Raw genomic sequence first — 24,851 nt, 5'->3', positions numbered from 1 at the left:
AAAGCTTATTGGCAGAGGGCCATGAAACTTATTTGAACGAAGGTTGAGAAACAACATTTGGTAATTCTTGTCCAATCCATGTTGGCACATTTCCAACAAACTCATTTTCACCAATGTCAAGTGCTACAACTCTTTGCAATTTTTCAGTGACACCGGTATTGATCTGAGAAATGATTTTGCGAACATGCAACGATTGAAGAGAAGCCAAAGATCCGAGGGAGGTCGGAGATTGCCAGAAAAATTATTGTTGTTCACATTCAGAACCACAAGTAAGGCCAATTCGTCCACATCAGGTAATTTTCCAGATAAAGAATTATTTTCAAAGTTGAGAACTCGAAATTCGTTGACTCATTCGTGCCACAAGACAAGAAATGAAAAAGGGATCCTGACAAAGCATTGTTGGAAAAATCGAGTCCAAAAACTTCGAAGATATGCGTGGCACTGGACCTGAAAAATTGTTCGAACTTAAGTCAAGAGACCCAAGTTTATTAGCCTCAATTAAGTTTGGAATCTCCCCATAGATCTGATTATGAGATAGGTTCAAATAGCTATAGCCAGAAACAGATTTCCAAAGCTGCAGGAATAACATCTGAAATTCCTGAGTTGGATATATCCAAATTTGTAACAATTTTTGTGAAAGAAACCAAGATGGGAATTGGTGTCCTAAATGACAAGATCTCAATCCTAACTCTCGGAGTTGAAAGGGTGGTGTCCAATCAGGATGGACTTCCATCATTAGCGAGTTGAGATACAGAGAACAAAGGCAGTCTGGTGAGATTTACAAAATGAATTGGGAAAAGAGATCCATTCAATTTGTTAATGAAAGATCTAAATGTTCCATGGATGACATGGTTCCTAAACACAATGGAATAAAACTATCAATTTATTATAAGCAATCGAGAGTTACCAACGATGAAAGTTCTCCCAAAACAGAGGAATAGGACCTGAAATGGAGTTGTTTCTGAGATTTAGAGTCTTCAGGTTTTTAAATTTTCCAAGTTGCAGTTAAATTACCTGAAAGTTGACTGTTTGCAAATCCAATAACTCTAGTTTCTTGAAACACATCCTGAAAAAACATCTAAAATTTCAGATACCTCTTGACTCATGTTGACATCTATCAATGAAATTGAACTCAAGTTACAAAGACTCCCCAATGATCTTGGATTCCCTTCAGTTCATAATTGTAGACAGGAAAATTACTTTGACAGAAGTCAGATTCCCTAGAGCATGTGGAATCATACCTTGAAACTATTCCACTGAAGAGAAAGGAAATCAAGATCGTTAAATTGTACAACCAATCGGGTATTGAATAATTGAAAGCATTGAAACCAAATTAAGAGATCTAAGAGAAGTAGGTTTTGAAGTCCATCGGAATTGCACCTCCAAAAACCATTATAACTTAGATCAAGAACTCTAAATGACCAGTTCAAAAACCCAGCTAGGATCAAAGATTATCACAAAATTTTGGGAAAGATCTAAAATTCGAGAAGAGAAGAAAAATAGCAAGGTGTGTGAAGGAAGATGAGGGATTAGACAATATGAAAGTCGTAACACTTCCAAAGAAGGAAGGGGTTTATCACAGACAGCCAGTCAGATGCTTACTAAGATCGCATGAGTCAAATCAGGTGCTTTAGTAAAGAAAGACGTGATAACCAACTAAGATCTTTAGCATAAACGAAGTGTTATTACCGAGGTCCAGAAATTGCAGATTAGAGGATTCCCAATTTGGTGAGGGATTTTCTCCAAAACCAGCATCAGAGAGATTAAGGTATCTTAAATTCTAGAGAACCAAGAAATTTGGAACGAATTCCTCCAAAAAGATTAAGGCTAAGTCCAAGGAAACCAACTGCTTTAAATCGAGCAAGGAGGGACTTACCTTACCACCCAACTTTGAATTTAATAAGCTTCAATCTCAGCCTGAGATGCATATCAAAATCGATTGGGTCGATAGGACTTCGAAGTTTAAGCTGAAGGACATGGCCGTCAAGTTGTCACAGACAATACCAGCCCATTTACAACAATCTCCATCACCGGTCCAAGAGGGAGCCGGTTCGAAGAATCAGTGAGATCTTGCTTGACCTTAAAAGTGCTTTTCTCTCACTTTCAATGCAACCAGTATAAGAACTTCCGTTGCAGAAGCGGTGTTATGATTGCCATAGCGAGTAACACAAGGAAAAGAAAAGCAATATTAAGACTCATGGTTGGTTTCATTGCTGAAGTATATGTAAAAACATAAAAGAAAGAAAGAAAAGAATGGCATGAGAACATAATCATAGAAGCTTTTATAGTGTATTTCTCCTTCAGTAGTTTCATTGCGTTATGCATTAGGTCTTCCTAATTGTCACTGTGCCTTTCCTCCAAGTCAATTTAACTATTTTCTTCGTTCCATGATGTTATTGGTTATGACCCCCTGGCGAACCAACTTGGAAAAGCAGCTATAATCTCTGGCATGGTACAAAATAATTGAAAAAATTGTCTCCTTTGATCGTGATTTTGCATGAAGATTTCAAGAAATAATTTCGTTGACCCACCACCATAAAAGAAGTTAAAATAAAGAGGAAAGTAGTATTGCTTTGAATTTTACACGACAGTCCACTTGGGTGGAATTTGAATTTTTGATATGTGATTTAAAATGAAATGATATCTACAATCTTTCAATTGGTCTTCAAAGTCAATTAATTTCTTTCACACTACTTTTTGACAAGTTCAAACTTGACTTTTCAGAGTATTTGAACGTTTCAAAGTCTTTTCTCGTAGTGAATTATTATATATGTAATTACACTATTTTAATGTTCTTCTATACATATTATCTGTAGACAAAAATATAATATTATCAAAGTGTTTCGCTTATAAACCAGACGCTCATTAGAAATTAGAAATAAGTAGGGACCTCATGTTGACTGTACTATTATTGTTAAAATATGAAGCGCAAAACGTTGACTTTTCTACGTGCATACTTATCAATCGCTGCTGTTTCAATTCACAAATAGAGTGATTTTAGCCACGTAATTAATGACATCCAATGGCCAGCATTAGGTAGCATGTCAAACATATAAGGGGAAGTTTTTCATAATAGTGCGACTCTCTTTCGTGCGATTGATTATGTTTCTTTGTGCTTGTGTGTTCTTCGTCAATCTTGTTCAAGTTGTGAATCTGTGTGAATCGTGTAATTGTAAGGTGAGGATAGTGTCCTTCAGGATTAGATAGGCTGGGTCAGTCTTCTCAGGATTCCAGATTGTTGAGAGTTCAAGATGATGATGTGATTAGAGGACTCCCTAACGCGCTTCGGTGTGGTACAGAATAATTGAAAAAATTGTCTCCTTTGATCGTGATTTTGCATGAAGATTTCAAAGATATAATTTCGTTGATCCCACCCACATAGAAAAAGTTAAAAGAAAGATAAGATTTCAACTAATTTCTTTAACATAATTTTTAACAGCACGAACTTGACCTTTCATAGTATTTGAACTTTCAAAGCTCTTTCTCTTAGTTTAATTATTTTATTATATGTAATTACACTATTTTAACATTCTTCTACTACAATTATTTGTAGCAAAAATATATTTATATTATTTGGCAGTGTTTCGCTTATAAAACTAGACACTCATTAGAAATTAGAAATAGGCAAGGACCCTCATCGTTGACTGATTTTATTATTATTTATATTATTATAGTTGGAGAGTAATTTATACGTCTAAGTCAACCATGGAAGACTTCAACTACTAGGTGGTCCAGTCATTGCTTTTTAAGTGTCACTATTTTGTTTTATTTGTTGGGTTAGGTTACAATATGTCACGGGTTGGTCACGCCTAAAAGCTAGCCTAGGTGGAGGGCTCTCATTATAAGTACAGACTTCCTTAATGTGTTTTTATGTGGGATCGTGACATTCTTCCATCCAATCCTGTGCATCCTCGTCACATGTGGGACCCCTTGCCACCTATCCACTTTATTTTGTTGGGTTAGGCTACAATATGTCACGGGTTGAGAGTTTCACAACCAAAAGGCTAACTATTAGGTGGAGGGGCTCTCCATCTAAGCCGAAGACTCCCTAATGTACTTCCAATGTAGGATCTGACATTCTCCTCCACCTAATCCTTGGACGTCCTCATCACAGGTGGGGCTCTGCTACTGGTCACCTTTATTTGTTGTTGGTTAGGCTACAAGATGTCACAAGTTAGGAGTTTTACACCCAAAAGGCTAACATATTAGGTGGAAGGGCTCCTCTTATAAGCCCAAGACTTTTAATGTGCTTCTGATATGGGATCTGTTACATTCTCCCCATTCACTAATTACGGACCGAGTTAAACTAACCATTGACCGGCTAATTGAAGTTGATGAGCTGGGCTTCAGTTTCCATGCATGCGTGGGAATACAAGAAAGAGTTGTGTGAAACAGTAGGTCTCTCCTATATGTTTGAAATGTAGTTGATTTAGAAAACGTTTTCTCCAAGGAATAAGGCTATCAGTGGGCATTGTTTTGTTTTCCATATCAAGTGTTTTGTATACTTCACTATTTTTGGTATCTAAACCTTATACTGTTGAAGTTTTCACATGTATGGTTTGGCTTGCCAATTTATATCTCAAAGAAACTTTAGTTATGTGTATTGATTATTATTTCCTGTCAGACAAGTAAGATTATAATAAAGTAATAATAAAGTTAAATAAAGTAATGTTAGAAAAACTGAGGTCCATGAATGTCAATAATGTTAGAGCGAAATACGATAAACCACAATGGGATTCTCCCATTGAGAGAAAATTATTATTATTTTTTGTACAGAAAAGAATAAAAAAGTACAGTCCATAAATGAGGTCTCCCCATCAAGCTAACAACCTTGGACAGGCCCAAGGCAACCACAAAGACCAAGAAGGAAAGAAAACCTATCCTTTACAAAAAGGCCCAGTCAAAAACCGACCTGCACAAAAAGGCTAAAAGGACTATACACAAATCAAACACTTCAAGCCCAAAAAGAGATATCCCTGCCAAGTGTAACAAATCCCACATTGGAAGCGTATTGGGGAGGTATTGGGCTATAAATGGGGGGAGTCCCTCACCTAATAGGTTAGCCTTTGGGTGTGAAACTCCAGCCCGTGACAAGTGGTATCAGAGCAAACCCAATCCGTCTTTCGAGTCCGCCAAGCGCCCACGCAGGGGCGTCCACGTGTGATTGTGGGTCCACACGAGAGTGAGGTGAGAGGGTAGGCAGGGGGCCCCACCGTGACAAGGGATCACAGGATGGGTGGGGGAGAATGTAACAAATCCACATTGGAAGCGTATTGGGGAGGTATTGGGTTATAAATGGGGGGAGTCCCTCCACCTAATAGGTTAGCCTTTTGGGTGTGAAACTCCAGCCCGTGACAAGTGGTATCAGAGCAAACCCAATCCGTTTTGATGTCCGCCAAGCGCCCACGTAGGGGCGTCCACGTGTGTTGTGGGTCCACACGAGAGTGAGGTGGGAGGGTAGGCAGGGGGCCCCACCGTGACGAGGGCGTCACAGGATTGAGTGGGGGAGAAGTAACAAATCCCACATTGGAAGCGTATTGGAGAGGTCTGGACTTAAAAGGGGGGAGTCCCTCCACCTAATAGGTTAGTCTTTTGGGTGTGAAACTCCCAGCCCGTGACACAAGCCAAGACATTTTTACTTCCCCTGCTTTCCAAGAAACAGGGGCATCATGTTACAAGAGAAGGGGATCATCATGCTTTGATTTGTTTTATGCAAGATGGCGATTCTATCAGAGGAGATCCAAAACAATGGTGTGATTGTATTTTGCATGCCAAGTGTATTAATTACAAGACAACTCGAGAGATTAGTCCAAGGAAGAGCAATGGATAATATGGAAAGAGACGCTCAAAATAAATGTAAAAAGAGAGAACATCATCGACTTTGCATCTCCTGGGGGATAACTGAAGTACTCACCATTGAAGTTGAATATAGAGGGGAAGAAAAATAGAGTATTATCACTTACCTCCCTGAAGTTTTCTTAAATATACCTTACCCATTGTATAAGAAACCATCTAGGACACCTTACATTTCAATAATTGTCACTTATCTGTCCCTCATGGCCTCATCCTTTTTTTTTTCTTTTTCTTTTTCTCTAACAATCAACTGCATGCTTTTAACACAAAATGGAATTAAAAATGATTTAAATTTTCTAAAAAAAATTAAAACAAAATAATATGAAAAAAAGAATAAAAAAGTTATGTAATTGAAAAATCTGAAAGTTTTTAATAAAATAATATGAAATTGAAATAAAACATCTGAAAAGCTAAACTATAAAATCTGAAACTTGAAAATATTTAGAAAGAATTTTAAGTATTGGTGCATCATATCATTCAAAAAATTTCTAGCGGATAAGTCATTAGTGTATCAATATCATAATATAAAATATTTTAATATAAATATATATTAATAAATAATACATAAGAAAGACTTAGTATAGACATATTAACAAATACAAAAACTCTAGTAGCATAACATAATAGTAAAAACTTCTATATCATATGTTGGGATCAACTAAATTTATTATTATGAGGAGGTTATAATTTAATAGAGGTGTAGTTACAAGAATTATTTTTTTAATTAAAAATTATTATTTCATTTTATTTACAATTCAGTTTTGATAAATTAAAATCAATTATGTTTTTAGTAGGGGTTTGGACTATATAACGAACTCATAATCACAGTTTTTAAAATGTGTAGGCTTATTAGAGGATAAATATAGTTGTAAAATCTAGTAACTTAACAATTATACTTAAAATGAAACAATAAATGATATGTTCCTATAAATAAAACTATGTGGCAATAACCAATGAGTATTAATCCAAGTACTAACATTGGAAATTTTAAATTTTCATTAATACTAGATTAGTAGTGCACATAGCATTACTCTTTCCTAATATATATGCTAGACATGTGAAATTATATAAAATTCGAAAGTCTAGCATTTAATAGTATAATTTAACTGTCTAATTAAAGCAAGTTAGACTATTTGTTGAGGTATAAACTTGATAGTCTAGTACATTTCAACTATTTTTGTCTTGTTAAATGTCTTTACAGCGAAATTTTGAGAATAAAAATTAATGATAATGATAATATGATGAGAATATCTCAAAAAGAATATGGTCTAGTGAATTAAACGACTGTGTGCATTATAGGCTCCAAACCTACCTCAAATATTTTGGTCTTTGTAGTTTTGCCTGCTTCAGGTAAAATTGAGGGCTTCACACAAGTTGTGCTTGGGCTAAAATTGGTTGGTAAAGACTTAAACCTATGTGTGACTTCGGACTTGAAGGTTGAAGCTTAAACCAAGGTTTGAAGGCTGCTCAGTACACACATATCAATATGGTTCCTTCTTGAGTGACGATAATAGAAAAACCCTCTCTTAAGGATACTCGCTGAGGACAATGCTGGAGACGAAGGTTTGCGCCATCCCTTGAAAATTGCCAAGCCATCTTTGCCCTTGCTTGTCTACTTGAAGGTTGACATAAACATAATGCAACATAATTCATATTTTTTAGATTAGTTTCTAGTTTCATAGTATTTATGTAAACCCCCATATTTTCTGTAAACCGCCTTCCTTAAAAAGTGGTAGTTGGAAAGAATGCCATTCTAGTGGCATTTAGTTTAGAGTAATACAACATCAACAACATTTTTCACAAATTTTTTCAAAATCCTGACGTGGTAGTTTCCAATTAATTAGTAACCTATATAGGACTATGTGGGATCTATTGTGAACTGATCAATATAAGTTGTCATGTCAAAGTTGTGAAAGAAAGTTATGAAAAGGTTGTTAGGATAGTATTTTTTAGTTTTGTATGCCAAAAATGCCTAGTTTCCCTGTTTCAAATTTTTCCCTACTAACCCTAAAATAAAATTATAAAATTTAATTACTTTTATTTAATATTAAATTAAATTATTGTTTAACCCTACAATTACAATCATGACAATTGCTAGCCTATCATATGCTATAATCACACTTCTAACATTACTGCTTTCACACGAAGGAAAGTGGTCACCGGAATATATTATTTTAAAACTTGGGAATAAAAAAAGTTATGGGATCTATAATCCAAGGATTTAAATGAATAAAAACTAACAAAAATTAAAAAGAAACAATTATATTATTTAGGAAAGAAGGGAGCTCTTTTGTGCATTCCTGCTTTCTCCATGAATTGTTCTAGTGCTTGCTTCACTCTTGTTCTTCACAAAGAGAATCAACACCAATATTGGACGGTGCCCAGATGGATATTCGATCAAATTTTTATGGATAAACCATTTTTTTTTTTCTTTTTAGCTTCCTAAAATTGAAAATACATATACTATATATATTTTCAAGTGCTTATGAAATGAGTTGATTGCTTGTTAGACAACAGAAAAGGGAGAAGTCTGTAATTTAGCAATTAAACAGATATCAAGTTGTTATCATCAAAGTTAAAATAAGCCATTAAATTTGTCAAGGGATATATATGTTAAAAATAAATTTATAAGAGATCTTGTGAAGGGAAAGTAGAAAATTATTTTTAGTTAAGAACTCCTTTTGATTGATTAACCAGAGATAAAAGTGCATAATGGATCTGAAAAGTTATTGTTGGAAAGATCAAGTTCAGAAACTCAATTGTTAGTAGAAAGATCTAGACTTCCAAATATGAAAGTTCTCAAAGACAAAGGAATAAGACCGGAAATAGAGTTAGCACTTGGACATCAGATGTTTTAATTCAACCAAGGAGGGATTTATCTTACCAATCAACATTGACCTCGCAAAAGCTTCAACGTCATCACGAGCTCTTTTGGAATGAAGAGGATTGCTTCAACAGGATTTCTTAGATGAAGTTCGAGGAAATGGCCAGTGTATAAAATTCGAAAGTCTAGCATTTAATAGTATAATTTGACTGTCTAATTAAAGCAAGTTAGACTATGTTTGATGGTACTAAACTTGATAGTCTAGTACATTTCAACTATTTTTGTCTTGTTAAATGTCTTTACAGCGAAATTTTGAGAATAAAAATTAATGATAATGATATATATGATGAGAATATCTCAAAAAGAATATGGTCTAGTGAATTAAACGACTATGTGCATTTATAGGCTCCAAACCTACCTCAAATATTTTGGTCTTTGTAGTTTTGCCTGCTTCGGGTAAAGATTTGAGGGCTTTCACACAGGCTGTAGCTTGGGCTAAAATGTGGTTGTTAAAGACTTAAAACCCAGTGGGACTTCGGACTTAGAAGGTTGAAGCCTAATAACCAAAGGTTTGAAGGCTTTTCTCAGTACGCCACATCAATGTGGTTCCATTTCTTCAGTGACGATGATAGAAAAACCCTCTCTTAGGGATACTCGCTGAGGACAGCGCTGGAGATGAAAGTTCTGCGCCCATCCTTGAAAATTGCCCTAGCTTGTCTTCTTGACATAAACATAAACATAATTTTTTGACAAAAACATAATTATGTTGACATAAACATAATGCAACATAATTCATATTTTTTGAGATTAGTTTTTAGTTTCTACAGTTATTTTTGTAAACCTCCTTTCCTTTAAAAAGCGGTAGTTGGAAAGAATGCCATTCTAGGGTATTTAGTTTCAGAGTAATTATACAACACCAACAACATTCTTTCACAAATTTTCTCTCACAACTTTGATGTAATAGTTTACAATTAATTAGTAGGACCTATGTGAGATCTGTTGTAAACTTACAAATTGTGAGTTGTCACGTCAGGGTTGTGAGAGATGGTTGTTGGTGTAGTATTTTTCTTAGTTTTGTTGCGAAAAATGCGCAGTTTCCCTTGTTTCAAATTTTTCCCTACTTTAACCGTAAAAGTAATTTATTAAAATTTTAATTATTTTTATTTAATATTTAAATTAAATTATTGTTTTATCCCTACAATTACAACCATAACAATTGCTAGCCTATCATCATTACTAGAATCACACTTGTAACATCACTGCTTTCACATAACGGACAAGTGGTCACCAATTATATTATTTTTTGAAAACTTTTGGTAATAAAAAAAGTTATGGGATCTATATAATCCAAGGATTTAAATGAATAAAAACTAACAAATAATTAAAAAGAAACAATTATATATTATTTAGGAAAGAAGGGAGCTCTTTTGTGCATTCCTTGCTTTCTCCATGAATTGTTCTAGTGCTTGCTTCACTTCTTGTTCTTCACAAAGAGAATCAACACCAATATTGGACGTGCCCAGATGGATATTCGATCAAATTTTTATGGATAAACCATTTTTTTTTTCTTTTTTAGCTTCCATAAAATTGAAAATACATATACTTCATATAATTTTTCAAGTGCTTAATGAACTGAGTTTGATTGCTTGTTAGACAACAGAAAAGGGAGAAGTCGTTATTTTAGCAATTAAAATAAGATATCAAGTTGTTATCATCAAACAGTTAAAATAAGCCATTGATCTTGTGAAGGGATATAATTATGTTAAAAAATAAATTTATAAGAGATCTTGTGAAGGGAAAGTAGAAAATTATTTTCTAGGTTAAGAACTCCTTTTGATGGATTCAACCCAGAAGATAATGGATCCTGAAAAGTTATTGTTGGAAAGATCAAGTTCAGAAACTCAATTTGTTAGTAGAAAGATCTAGACTTTCCAAATATGAAAGTTCTTCTAAAGACAAAGGAATAAGAACGGAAATAGAGTTAGCACTTGGACATCAGATTGTTTTAATTCAACCAAGGAGGGATTTATCTTACCAATCAACATTGACCTCGCAAAAGCTTCAACATCATCACGAGCTCTTTTGGAATGAAGAAGGATTGCTTCAACAGGATTTCTTAGATGAAATTCAAGCACATGGTCAGTGAAGTTGTTGCAGAGAACATCAGCCCATTTACAGCAATCTCCATTGCCACAAAAAGCTTCAATAGGATTTCTTGTTTTCACTTAGACTTCTAGCTTTGTTTAATGTCACAAAAAGCTTATTATTACATTCTCATTTCATATGCTTCAGTTAATTGGTTCCGCAGGCATTGAAAATAGGCAACCAAGATGAAATTGCAGAGTTCCCTTCAGAGCCTTTCATCGAGATCAAATGCTTAAGTTTCTACGAAATACGACAAAGTTTACCGCTATACATAGAAAATGATGAGCAAAGGATCAACCAGAAGGAGGAAGAAACTAACACTGAAACTTGAAACATGGTCCTCTTTGCTAACCAGGTAATATGGCTATATTTTAGTTTTCTCCATTTTTGTTGTATTCTTGTGGCTTTTAATTTAATGATGAGCAGAGTATAGACCAACTGTTTGTGGAAATTCCCCAACGTAACTCACATATCTTAAAAGTTCAAAACATAGAGTATGGCTATTGCTTCTGTTGATTGAAATTTCTTTTGATGTTTCAGTTGGCTCTACTGAATCCTAAGAATAAATACGTGTTAGAAATTTGTGATGGTGCTGGTGACTTCCTCTTGCTTAAGTTACTTCCCCTCAACCCCAATTTTAACCATAAACGTACACATTTTATTTCAGTGAACTCTTTGACATCAGAATTCACTGGCTTGCTGAAGAACCAATAAACGTTTTACTGTTACCTTTGGAATTGCCTTCTTGTAAGGTTACAAAAGATTTCAAATCACAACTCACAAAGTTGAGGTGCATTTCTAAAGTTACTTTTTCTACCGTTCTTCTGATTTATGCTAGACTAAATATCTTAGGGTCCGTTTGTTATATTATTTTAGATAGGATTTTGAGAATAATATTGGGTAGTTGAATAGAAGAGTATTACGAGGTAAAATTTAAAATGTACAAAAACCCCCTAAGTTTGCTAATTTAACTAAACACCCCAATATATATAAATTTTGTAAAATGACAAAAACATTTCCACCCACCTACAGTGCCAGATTCCGACCACCATCATCAGAATCTGGCCAGAAAATGGCTTTACAATGCATACTGGTCGGATCTAGCAGGTAGGGCGTCAATATGGCATTTCTGATCAAATCCACAATGGATCTGGCCGGAAAAGACCAGATCAATGAATTACTGGCCAATTCTGGTCGTTTGTACATTGTGACAGATTCCAACTACCATCGATGGTGGTTGTCAGAATGTGGCAAGTATGGGTGGGTGGGGGTGTTTTTGTGAATTTATAAACTTTTTCTTGGGAATATTTATGAAATTAATAAACTTAAGGAGTCTAAAAGTAATTAAAAAAATATACTAATATTTCTCAAATAACAAAACAAACAATATTTTAGGAATAGGATTGGGAATATAGGTAGAAATAATGTGTCAAACGGAGCCTTAAATCTCCCCACTCTCAATATATTTTAGGACTTGATTGTGTGCGCTTAAACACCAACGGGCCATTCAGATTTTTTAATCATAGTGTTATCTTTCACTTCCAGCTTCTCTCAAAATTGGGTGCTGATATTGATCTGGTTAAGGTATAAACTAATATTGAAGCCATCTGGACAAATTCTCTCTAATAACTAATTTGGAGTAGAGCCATCAAGTCTATTGTCATTCAAATAAATGGCTTGCAATGAATTACTCTCAAATCGATCAATTACCTACTTATCTCCGAGTCCATGAACGTTAATAATGGTAGATTGAATAACCAAAATGGGATTCTCCCATTGAGAGAGATTTTTTTTTTTTTTTTTTTTGGGATAAACCCAGAAATTGTATAGAAAATAATAAAAAAATACAGTCCATGAATGAGACTCCCCACCAAGCTAGCAACCTTGGATAGGCCTAAGGCAACTACAAAAGACCAAGAAAGGAAAGAAAACCTATCCTTTACAAAAAGGCCCAGTCAAAAACCGGCCTACACAAGAAGGCTCAAAGAGAATATACAGAAATCAAACACTTCAAGCCCAAAACGAGAATACCCTGCCAAGCCGAGAGCCACGGCCCAAGCCCAGCGCATCAACAAGGAAAAAGGCCCGTTCATTCGTAGTCCAGAAAATCTGCCCCAGCCCAATCTCCTTAGCAAAATGAGATTAAACCTTGGTTGGTGTCTTGGTGCTGGAGAAGAGGCTGCTGTTGGAAGGGAAGTTACCATGAAACCAGTTACAACTAAGGTCGACGCCTATTCCAATGACATGACCGGTTAAAGTATCTCAAGTGACTCAATCCCATGACCATGAGCAGCAATCAGTATCTTCTTTCCAAGACATTATGTTACAAGAGGAGACATTTTTTCACTTGTACTTCTTGTTTTCTACAATGTCACAAAAAGTTTATTATGACATTCTGATTTCATATGCTTCAATTAATTGGTTCCGCAGGCATTGAAAATGGGCAAGCAAGATGAAATTGCAAAGTTCCCTTCAGAGCCTTCCATCCAGATCGAACGCTTCGGTTTTCACCGAATAATAGAAAGATTACCGCTGTATTCTAGTTTCTTCATTTTTGTTTTTTTCTTGTAGCTTTTAATTTAATGATGAGCAGAGTATCCACCATCTGGTTGTGGAAATTCCCAAACGTAACTCACATATCTTAAAAGTTGAAAACATAGAGTATGGCCATTGCTTGTGTTGATTGAAATTTCTTTTGATTTTTCAGTTGGCTCCACTGAATCATCCTAAGAGTAATGGATTTAATTTTGAAGGGATGAAAAGTTTTGAGCTTTAAAGTAAGGTTGATCAAGCCAAGCAACAGCTGGAAGGAGTTTAGTAAGCTGTAAGCAGCAGTTGCTGTAAGGAGTTTAGTAAGCTGTAAGCAGCAGCTGCAAAATATAAAGTACAGGTAAAATCATGGAACTATGCTAAAAAGCTAATATACAAGATTTTGAGATCTCTTTTTATGAAAAAACAATGAAATCTACTATTACCGATTAAGGGGTTCGGCACTTTGGCTATTTTGGCGGAGGATAATTATTTAGTTTCACCAAGTTTATCATAGCCAATTCAACTCTTAGATAATAAGTTCCCATGTGGCATTTTACAAATTTCCTTAAAAAAAAAAAAAAAAAAAAAAAAGGTTTGCACATATATAACCAACTCAATAATCACAATTTTAAAAAATGTATAGGCATTATTTAGAGGATAAATGTAGTTATAAAATCCAATGACTCACCGATTATACCTTAAATGAAACAATAAATGGTATATTTTTAATATATAACATGAGATTATGTTAAATTATATAAAACTCGAGAATCTAACATTTAACAGTATAGTTTGACAGTCTAATTAAAGCATGTTAGACTATTTTAGATGGTGCTAAACTTAATAGTATAACACACTCCAACTATCAAATTATCTCATATTAGTACAAAATTCTCTCATGTTAACCCAAATTTAAAACAATTTTCGACCATAAGAGGCATTAGGTTTGGTGGAATAAAAAAGGGACTAGAAATGGGAAACTACCATTCCCTTGTTGGGTTCAAAGAATTTCAGCAAGAAAAGGGGTTCCAATCCCCTTTCCTTTAAAAAGCGGTAGTTGGAAAGAATGCCCATTCCAGAGGCATTTTGTTTCGTGCCCAAAAAATGCCCACTTTCCCCCTGTTTCAAATATTTTTTTTCCTATTTTAACCTAAAATAATTTATAAATTTTTTTAATTACTTTTATTTAAAAATTATTAATAGTTAAATTAAATTATTGTTTTATCTCTACAGTTACGACCATGACAATCGTCAACCTACCATCGTTACTAGAATCACATTTCTAACATTACTATTTTATTGTGAAGGATAAGTAGTCATCAGTCATATTATTTTTTCAAAACTTTTGGTAATCAAAGAGTCGGCTATGGGATCTATATAATCCGAATAGAGGATTTGTTTGAATAAAACTAACAAATAATTAAAAAGAAAAATGGGAAGGTACACTGACAACTCCTTTACGCCCTAGTGGCTAGCAACAGATTCTTTAAAAACAACCAAATTTGTCTCCAATGCGATCCAAGAAATCAGAGCACTTGTACCTCCATCTTCTGTTAACAATTAGAGGACCTATCGTGCTCCAGAAACCCAGTGGGACTTCTAGTAGCATAACATAATAATATTGACAATCAAAGACTCTAGTAGCATAACATAATAGTAAAAACTCTCTATAGTTATAATGTTGGGATCAACTAAATTTATTATTATGAGGAGGTTATAACTTAATAAATTACAAGAATTATTTTCTCAAATGTGGTTGTTAAAGACTTAAAACCCAGTGGGACTTCGGACTTAGAAGGTTGAAGCCTAATAACCAAAGGTTCCATTTGTTGAATGACGATGATAGAAAAACCCTCTTAGGGATACTCGCTGAGGACAACGCTAGAGATGAGTTCTGTGCCCCTCCTTGAAAATTGCCAACCCTATTCTTTTGCCCTTGCTTGTCAACTTGAAGGTTGACATAAACATAATGCAACATAATTCATATTTTTTTAGATTAGTTTCTAGTTTCTACAGTTATTTCTGTAAACCGTCTTTCCTTTAAAAAGCGGTAGTTGGAAAGAATGCCATTCTAGGGGCATTTAGTTTCGAAGTAATACAATACCAACAACATTTTTTCACAAATTTTCTCTTATATCTCTAACGTGGTAGTTTGCAATTAATTAATAGGACCCATGTAGGACCTATTTGGGATCATTTGTGAATTAACCAATTGCGAGTTGCGCAAGTCAGAGTTTTGAGAAAAAGTTTATAAGAGAGTGTTTTTGGTATAGTTTTTTTTTTAGTTTCGTATGCAAAAATGCACAGTTCCCTTGTTTCAAATTTTTCCCTACTTTAACCCTAAAAATAATTTATTAAAAATTTAATTACTTTTATTAAATATTAAATTAAATTATTGTTTTAACCCTACAATTACAATCATGAATTGCTACCTATGATCATTACTAGAATCACACTTCTAACATTACTGCTTCACATAAGGAGAAGTGGTCACCAGACATATTATTTTTAAAACTTTGGGAATAAAAAAAGTTATGGAATCAGATTGTTTTATTCAACCAAGAGGGGATTTATCTTACCAATCAACATTACCTCGCAAAGCTTCAACATCATCACGAGCTCTTTTGGAATGAAGAAGGATTGCTTCAACAGGATTTCTTAGATGAAATTCAAGCACAGGTCAGTGAAGTTGTTGCAGAGAACATCAGCCCATTACAGCAATCTCCATTGCCACAAAAACTTCAATAGGATTTCTTGTTTTCACTTAGACTTCTAGCTTTGTTTAATGTCACAAAAGCTTATTATTACATTCTCAATTCATATGCTTCAATTAATTGGTTCCCAGGCATTGAAAATGGGCAACCAAGATGAAATTGCAGAGTTCCCTTCAGAGCCTTTCATCGAGATCAAATGCTTAAGTTTTTACGAAATACAACAAAGTTACCGCTATACATGAAATGATGAGCAAATTATCAACCAGAAAAGAGAGAAACTAACACTGAAACTTGAAACATGCTCCTGATTGCTAACCAGGTAATATGGCTGTATTTTAGTTTTCTCCATTTTTGTTGTATTCTTGCAGCTTAATTTAATGATGAGCAGAGTATCCACCAACTGTCTGTGGAATTCCCCAAGTAACTCACATATCTTAAAAGTTCAAAACATAGAGTATGGCTATTGCTCTGTTGATTGAAATTTCTTTTGATGTTTCAGTTGGCTCACTGAATCATCTAAGAATAAAACGTGTTAGAATTTTTGATGGTGGTGGTGACTTCCTCTTGCCTAAGTTACTTCCCCTCAACCCCAATTTTAACCATATGTTATATTACTATTTGCATATCACCGCAAAAAGATATGCACAAGAGAAATGTTTTTGCATATTTGCTGCCACCATTTGTTTAAGAATTTGTTGGTGCTACTCTTAATGTTTTATCTATTCAACTCATGTGTGATTGACTGAGATATGGTGTTGAACAATGTCTCCATTTGAGGGAGCTCTGGAGGAGTTTGATCAGACCATATTGCTGTACGAAGGACAGGACCATTACCAGCTGAGGGACTTGCTCAAATTTTGTTAAGGACAACAAAGGTAGTACTTAAGGATCTATACAAGTCTTACTTTAATGATCAATTCTTTAAAATTTTGTAAATGTTTCATATCTCAAAACGAAATGTGACTGCACAAGAAATGTTTTTATGCTTGTGGTTTCTAGCTGTCCATTGGTGGATGATTTCCAGATGTTGGAAATCTTTTTTTTCATTTTATTATTTCCTATGATATTTAGGCATTCTGAAGCAGTTACTCTTCATTGTTACACATCACGTAATCATTGTGTTGCTATTTCCCAGGAAAAGGAGTTACACGGACACTGCCAACTTCACTTGCGTTTGTGGAGTATCCAATTGGCTTCATTGCCGAAGGTTATTTCTTATCTATGCTAACTGTGTTGACCTTAAATAGAAAACAAAAAAAAATAAAGCTGAAAAAATCCATGGTACATGGGCGAATGTGCCATGCCAGTTTTCTCCATCTTCTTAGTTCTTTCTTTCTCATCATGATTTCACAAATTCTTATGCTTCTTACTGATGATGCTTATATTACATAATTGTACAGGAGGCTGTGGAGCATGCGACGGGCCATGTTATTTTCAGGAATATAGATAACAGTAAGACTCTTTGACATCAGAATTCACTGGCCTGCTGAGAACCAATAAACGTTTTACTGTTACCTTTGGAATTGTTGTAGAAATATCTTGCTGTATGATTGAAAAGATGTTACTTTATATTCTGGAATTATGTTACAAACAAAAGTTAATTACCTGTTATACAAGAAACGGAGTAATGCTTTTAATCTGGTTCAATTATGCATCTTCGTAATATTCTCTCTATCCAACTTTTGTATTGGTTCTTGTACCTCCATCTTCTGCTAACATTGAAAGACCTATTATACCCCGAACGCCCATCACAAATCCTAGTGCCATGCTCACATTGAACAATCCGCTTCTTGTTCATTACCATCTTTTGATCCTCTATTTTTAAGCTCTGGTGTTCGAAACAATCTCTGTACAGTCTTTGGAAGCGGAAATCCACAAAATTCATTGTTGGTATAAGAGATGCATCAGAGCTTTGAAGTTGAGTGACCGAAGAATTTTCCTAGTCAAATGGTTATTGGATAAGTTCAATGACATAAAAAAATTCGAACTTGACATACTCGAAGATTTCACCAAGAAGTTTATTTGAAAAAATCACATATTCCAATAATCCAAAGGTTAACCTATTAGGTGGAGGAACTCCCCTCTTATAAGTCCAAAACTTTTTAAATGCGCTTCCAATGTGGGATTTGTGACATTTTCTTCCATCACTAATTACGACCAAATTAACTACTATTTACCGCCCATTAATTGAAGTTGATGAGCTTGGGCTTCAGCTTCCATGCATGCGTGGAATACGGAAAAGAGTTGTGTGAATACAATAGTTTTTCTATATTGTTTGAAATGTAGTTTTTTGTAGAAAACGTTTCCTCCAAAGACAAAGGCTATCAGTGGGCATTGTTTTGTTTTCCTTTTCAAGTGTTTTGTAGCTTCACTAATTTCTGGTATTTTGAACCTTAATATTGTTGATGTTTTCAACATGTATGGTTTGGCTTGCCATTATATAATGAAAGAAACTTTAGCTATGGTGTTTTGATGAAAATCAACCATTAGTGACAGAAAAAAGAGTTTTAACTGATAACTTTAATACCATGTTAATAACTTTTAATTCAACACTTAACAGATGCTAAAGGGCCAAAAACAATAATTATTAAGTGCTTATGCCAAAGGGCCAAAACAGTATGTATTTCTCTGTTGAAATCACAAAGTAAACATGATCATTGGTTATTGTAATACAATCTTACATAATTGAGGTACAAAAAACAGCAGCTCCTAACAATTATAAATCTAGCTGTAGTTCCCAAACACAACCAAATTTTCCCCAAGGCTTTTTTCTATCCTATTTCATTCTTTAAATAAGAAAGGTTCATATCATCAACCATCTTTTGTTCTCTCATATTGAATTTTCCATCTTAAGTAATTAATTGTGAATTCTCTATATTAATAAAGAAATTTAAATTAAGTAATGTTCATTCGAATGAAATTTCATAGTGATGGTTGTCTTCTTGTAAGGTTACAAAAGATTTCAAATCACAACTCACAAAGTTAAGGTGCATTTCTAAAGTTACTTTTCCACTGTTTTTCTTCTGATTTGTGCTAGACTAAATATCTTAATCGCCCCACTCTCAATATATTTTAGGACTTGATTGTGTGCGCTAAAACACCAATGGGCCATTTGGTTTTTTTAATCTAATGTTATCTTTCACTTCCAGCTTCTCTCAAAATTGGGTGTTGATATTGATCTGGTTAGTTATAAACTAATATTGAAGCCATCTGTACAAATTCTCTTTAATACTAATTTGGAGTAGAGCCATCAAGTTTATTGTCATTCAATAAATGGCTTGCAATGAATTACCTCTCAATCGAACAATATGAAAAACCGGCCTACACAAAGGCTCAAAGAGAATATACAGAAATCAAACACTTCAAGCCCAAAAGAGAATACCCTGCCGAGCAGAGAGCCACGTCCCAAGCCCAGCAGATGAACAAGGAAAAGGCCCGTTCATTCGTATCCAGACAATCTGCCCCGCCAAATCTCCTTAGCAAAAAAGATTGAACCTTGGTTGGTGATGGAGAAGAGGCGGCTGTTGGAAGGGAAGTTACTATGAAACCAGGCACAACTAAGGTCGACGCCAATTGCAATGACATGACCGATTAAAGTATCTCAAGTGACTCGATCACATGACCATGAGCAGCAATCAGTATCCTCTTCCAAGACATTGTTACTTCTCCGTCTTTCAAGAAACAGGGCATTATTTTACAAGAGAAGAGACATTTTTTCACTTGCTGTTTTGTATAATGTCACAAAAGCTTATTATGACATTCTGATTTCATATGCTTCAATTAATTGGGTCCGCAGGCATTGAAAATGGGCAAGCAGATGAAATTGCAGAGTTCCCTTCAGAGCCTTCCATCCAGATCGAACGCTTCGGTTTTCACCGAAATAAAGAAAGATTACCGCTGTATTCTAGTTTCTTCTATTTTTGTTTTTTTCTTGTAGCTTTTAATTTAATGAGTGACAAGTATCCACCATCTGGTTGTGGAAATTCCCAAACGTAACTCCATATCTTAAAAGTTGAAAACATAGAGTATGGCTATTGCTTGTGTTGATTGAAATTCTTTTGATTTTTCAGTTGGCTCCACTGAATCATCCTAAGAGTAATGGATTAAGTTTGACATTCTAATTAGAGCATGCTAGACTATTTTAGATGGTGCTAACTTACTAGTATAGCACACTCCAACTATCAAATTTTCTCATGCTAACCCAAATTTAAAACAATTTTCAACCATAAGAGGCATTAGGTTTGGTCGACTAAAAAAGGGACTAGAAATGGCATAATACCATTCCCTTGTAAAGAACAGCATGTATATGTGCTTGGTGGGTTGGTTTTAGGCGATGACCTTTTGTACTTTTTGCAGTTGGCTCCGCTGATAATGAAAATGTCTCTTATCATGATAGACAACCTGAAGGACATTTGGGTTTGCTTTATAGAATTTCCTATATTCTCTGCAGTTCTCAATTATTCTAAAATTAGGTCTGGTGGTTTCTCTGCTCAAAAGGAAGTTTCAATAGATTGCATATGCACTTCTTCAGTGAATTGTTTGGCCCCCCGTGTGTGTTTTGTGTCACAATCACTTGTATGTTATTTTTGGTTACTTTGTGATTAGTTGTACTGACGTGGTTATTTGTGTTCTACCTCTGAAGGTGCCATTGAACTCTCCATATTAGCGGATTATTATGGACGTGAAATGCAGCATATGATATCAGACCACTAATGTGATTTATATGGCCAGGTTACAAATATTCGCATCTGTTTTTCATCGGATTCCGCAAATTTGCATTACTAAATTTTTCTTCTCTTTTTTTCCCTTCTTATGTTTCTATTTACAAGAAAGAAGTATTCTGAAAGAGTTATGCTGATCTATGACGGGCTTCATTATGATGCTTTAGCTGTATGGAACCTAGATCCCATTTCTTCAAATAAAATTTTATTTTTCCTTTTATGTTTTTCAATTGATGTATGATCAATAATGTATTATAGCTCATATATAGAAAGCCGACATCTCCGATCAATGCATGTAAGAACTCCTGGTCAAGGAGAATCAACCAATTTATGGATCTAGCTAGATTGTGGGCTGGTGGCCAAAAGTTAAAAAATGTCATAACTAAAACTTGCTTTATATAACGTGTTAAAATTTGTATGGTGGTGGTGACTTCCTCTTGCTTAAGTTACTTCCCCAACCCCTTTTTACCTATGTTATATTTACATATTTGCATGTACCGCCAAAAGATTTGCAAAGAGAGGAATATTTTGCATATTTGCTGCCACATTTTGTTTAAGAATTTGTTGGTGCAAGTCTTAATGTTTTATCTATTCACCTCGTGTGCTTGACTGAGATATGGTGTATCAACAGATTTCTCCATTTGAGGGAGCTCCGGAGAGTTTGATCAGACTATATTTGCTGTGGCGAAGGACAGGCCATTGGGCCAGCTGAGGACTTGCTCTAATTTTGTTAGGAGCACAAAGGTAGTATTTAAGATCTATACAAGCTCCTTTTAATATCAATTCTTTAAAATTTTAAATGTTTCAATACTCAAAACGAAATGTGACTGCACAAGAACTGTTTTCCATATTGTTCAAATGTTATTATGCATTGTGGTTTCTAGCTGTCTATTGTGAGTATTTCCAGATGCTAGAAATCTTTTTTTTTTCAATTTATTATTTTCTATGGTATTTAAGCATTCTGAAGCAGTTTACTCTTCATTGTTATTCATCACCTGATACATTGTGTTGCTATTTCCCAGGGAAAGGAGTTACACGGACACTGCCAACTTCACTTTGCGTTGTGGAGTATGCCAAATTGGCGTCATTGGCCAGAAGGTTATTTCTTATCTATGCTAAATGTGTTGACCTTAAAATTGTAAAATTAAATAATAAAGCTGAAAAAATCCATGGTACATATATGAATGTGCCATGCCAGTTTTCTCCATGTTCTTAGTTCTTTCTTTCTCATCAAGATGATGCTTATTTACATAATTGTACAGGAGGCTGTGGAGCATGCTCAAGCAACGGGCCATGCTAATTTTCAGGAATATAGATAACAGTAAGCATTTGAGAAAACGGCGTAACCCGACCCATTTTGTTTCAGTGAACTCTTTGACATCAGAATTCACTGGCTTGCTGAAGAACTAATAAACGTTTTACTGTTACCTTTGGAATTGTTGTAGAAATATTAGTGCTGTATGATTGAAAAAATGTACTACTTTCTATTCTGGAATTATGTTACAAAATCAAAAGTTAATTACCTGTTATATGCAAGAATACGGAGTAATGCTTTGATGTTACGGCTCTTATAGATGCTTCTCAATTGTTGAGGAATTAATTGCTTCCATTTTTTCTGAATGGGGGTTTTATTGGGCTCCTTATTTTTTTTCTAATTATTATGATAAAAATTGACAAAAAGTCTTCTAGCCGACAGCCATTAATGTACCATATCATCCATTTGACTATTTAGTAAGATCTATTTTTAAATAAACCATTATAACAGGTGTGATTAATTAGGTAAAAGACTTCTAGTAGCACAACATAATAATATGGACAATGTTAAACCGTTCATTGGTATTATTTGATCAAATTATAAACAAAACTGACCCAGTAATAATACTGAATAAGAACCCTTTTCAAAGTTACAAATTCTAAAATAATTTCGCATGCTTTCATTAAGTGACATGGGTCCACAGAAAGCATAAACTTGACAGAATAAATTAGAGGTGGGAAAAGGTTGAATGATATTTGCCCATCTATAATGACGTATCATTGCATATAAAATTATTGTATCATTTATCATATAAATTTGAGGTGGGAACAGGTTTAAAAATTAGTTGATTGATATTCTTTTCCCATTAATTGGTACACCAAATCGTGGCAAACATATGGTTCATTTGAGTGTTTTTATACATTTATATTTTGTATTTAAAATTAGTAATTTCATCGTTATGCACTTGGACCTTAGTACCAAAATATTCTCATCGGGACCACAAATCCAATAGAAATTTTTGCTTTTGTCCTTTCTATGACTATGCTACTCCCATGCATTGGATTATTTGTTTGCTCCTTCCATCTTATACCTAACCTAATGCGTTTTCCTGACTCATTAATCTTAATTAATTTCCATGTGATGGGTCCATATTTCCACTTGTAAAATAATATCTTCCTTTGGCTTTTACCAGTGATTATATTATATGTATGAGATAGAAAACTTGCACTTGCAGAGACACTGATAAAGAAGTTGACAGTCCCCAGTCAGTGGCGGATCCAGGAATTTCACTTGATGGGAGCAAAGAATAAACAAAAATAATTTGTGGGGGCAAAATGTCAAAGTCTTATAGGAGGTAAAATGCAACTAAATATAAATATTTATACAATCTCAAGTTTTTTAAAGTTTGAGTGGGGGCCGTGGTCCCCACTCGTCATTAAGTAAATCCGCCACTGTCCCCAGTACGAGTGAGTCCATCGCCCGGCATCGGGAGAAGAAGAGGAATCCTTGACCAAAGAGGATAGGAGAGCAGAGGATGTATTAGCGACGCCGCTGAGTCATCAGCTCGCAGCCGAAGCTGGGTTATCCCAGACTACGGTCTTGGACGAGGAGACCGAGACAATTACTTTGAAGATTTCAGCTACCGCATCAACCTATTCTGACGCGACTTCCATGAGCAAGTTGGTCGACTCGTTCTTGTTCCCGATGGGTGAGGCGCGTTTCAACAAGATGGGCGCAGTTGCTGTCGCTGACTGGGGGTGTCCCGCACTTTTCAGTTATGGCAGGAATTTCGTTTTATTTTGTTCTTGACTTTCGTACTGATGACAATATTTTGTTGTGCAGGCATTCACAAGCAATCTTCATCTGAGGAAGTCTGTGGTGGCGTAGGAGAAGAGGATACAAGATGTGTCTAAGGCGAACACTAGTTTGCGTCAGAGAGAAGCAGCAGCCCAGAAGGCTGAGCAAGAGAGTCAGCAGTGTGTAAGGGGCGTTGAGCATGATTTGGAGAGATTGAGGGGTGAGTTGGCCAAGAAGACCGTAGAGGTCGAGTCTCTCAAGGAGCAATGCCTCTTCATTGCAGATGATGCTATTATCAGGGCCTGGGGAGAACTCATGCTTAAGTACAAGGCTGGGAAGACCTCTCATTGGGATCCAGACGATGATATCTAGCTTATGCTGGAGATGCTAGAGGAGGGAGCCGGGCATACGGAGGGGCAGGTTGAGGAGCAGATGCCCGACCTTGCTGGCCAGCCAGGGCCGTCGAATGTTAAGGATGCAAGTGACCAAGTTGTTGGGATGGGTGCTGGCGGTGTAGATAGGGTGACCGAGTCAGAGATGGGGGAGACGACTCACACTGAGGACATTTAGCTTAGTTTTCCTCTGCTTATGTATTTTGGGGCCTGTGATGCCCTTTTTCTTGGCGTGTTGTAATCTGAACTGAGCCGTTTGAGGCTGTATGTATTATACTTGCTGTTTTATTTTTTGATGCTTTCTTGATGGATGAATGAGTTGTTGATTGCTTATTTGCTTGTAAATGTACTAGGGGTTGAACTTTCATGCAGTGCTTGTGATTTTCGTACGGCCCAGTGGCTAAGTCATGTGGGCCTTTCGTTGGGCTAGGTCGATGACTTGTCGGTTTTGAGGTGTAAGAAACCTTTCACTCGGTCTGGTTGTCTGGATGGGTAGCTTCATGAACTGGGCGGGGTTGGTCGAAGGTGTAAATCTGTGGGTCGGGCAGGCTGATCTGAAGATGTTATTCCGTGGATCAAGTAGGATCGATCTGAAGGTGTAATTCCGTGGATCGAGCA

At 35.4% G+C, this 24,851-nt stretch overlaps 1 pseudogene; it reads left to right on the top strand.

Annotated features, from left to right (window-relative positions):
* LOC116137223 overlaps window positions 1–22,328 on the top strand; it is a 52,980-nt pseudogene extending 30,652 nt beyond the window's left edge.
* The last annotated feature ends 2,523 nt before the right edge of the window (window positions 22,329–24,851 follow it).

Source organism: Pistacia vera, unplaced genomic scaffold (genome assembly GCF_008641045.1).
Source record: "Pistacia vera cultivar Batoury unplaced genomic scaffold, PisVer_v2 Contig321, whole genome shotgun sequence".
NCBI classification, from domain to species: Eukaryota; Viridiplantae; Streptophyta; class Magnoliopsida; order Sapindales; family Anacardiaceae; genus Pistacia; species Pistacia vera.
The sequence above is the reverse complement of the archived record's forward strand: the minus strand, read 5'-3'. Positions and strand labels throughout refer to the sequence as shown.